Source organism: Mustelus asterias, unplaced genomic scaffold, assembly GCF_964213995.1.
Source record: "Mustelus asterias unplaced genomic scaffold, sMusAst1.hap1.1 HAP1_SCAFFOLD_96, whole genome shotgun sequence".
NCBI lineage: Eukaryota > Metazoa > Chordata > Chondrichthyes > Carcharhiniformes > Triakidae > Mustelus > Mustelus asterias.
In genome coordinates this window covers 763,033-763,737 of record NW_027590144.1, presented here as the reverse complement: position 1 = coordinate 763,737, position 705 = coordinate 763,033, and positions in this window count along the sequence as shown.

The window sequence follows — 705 nt, the reverse complement described above, 5'->3', positions numbered from 1 at the left end:
CATTCTGATCTCTTAATGGGCAGCCAGCAGCACCCTTCTCAGCCATGATCACGACCATTAAAATTCCCTTCTTCTTAATTTATATGGAACACCTTTGTCACGCACCCCACACCCATATCCCTCACCATTACAGTATAAATCTCGCCCAGATTTCTTTGTCTTCAGCTCTGACGATGGGTCATCCAGATTTTGAACGTTAGCTTTATTCTCCCTTCACAGGTGCTTTCAGAACTGTTGAGATTTTCCAGCGTTTTCTGTTCTTGTTTTAGGTTCCAGCATCCACAGTAAATGTGTTTATTCAAGAGGCACTTGTCAGACAGACTTGTCCCTGGGATACAAAAAAATGCTGAAATCGAAACAAAGCGCCAAGTTAGCATGGATAGGTTAGATTAAAACACTTGCAGTCAGTTTCCTTGGTGATCTCGTGGCTCGGATTAGGCTCTTTCACCGCAGCGGTTCGATTCCTGGTCAGGGATTGAAGATTTATTGTTTTCTTGCAGCCCATGATTTAAGTGGAATTGGAATTACTTCCTGATCGAAAACAGGAGTGATATTGGTGCCAGTTTCAACAGTACAGAGAAAAATCCGTCCAATTCCACAAACCCGTCAATTACCCACAACAATTTGTATTTGCATTGCCTCTTTTGGTTCCTCCAGTCAAAATGAATAATGATATATTCTCGGAGAATTCCTATTGTAGAGAAG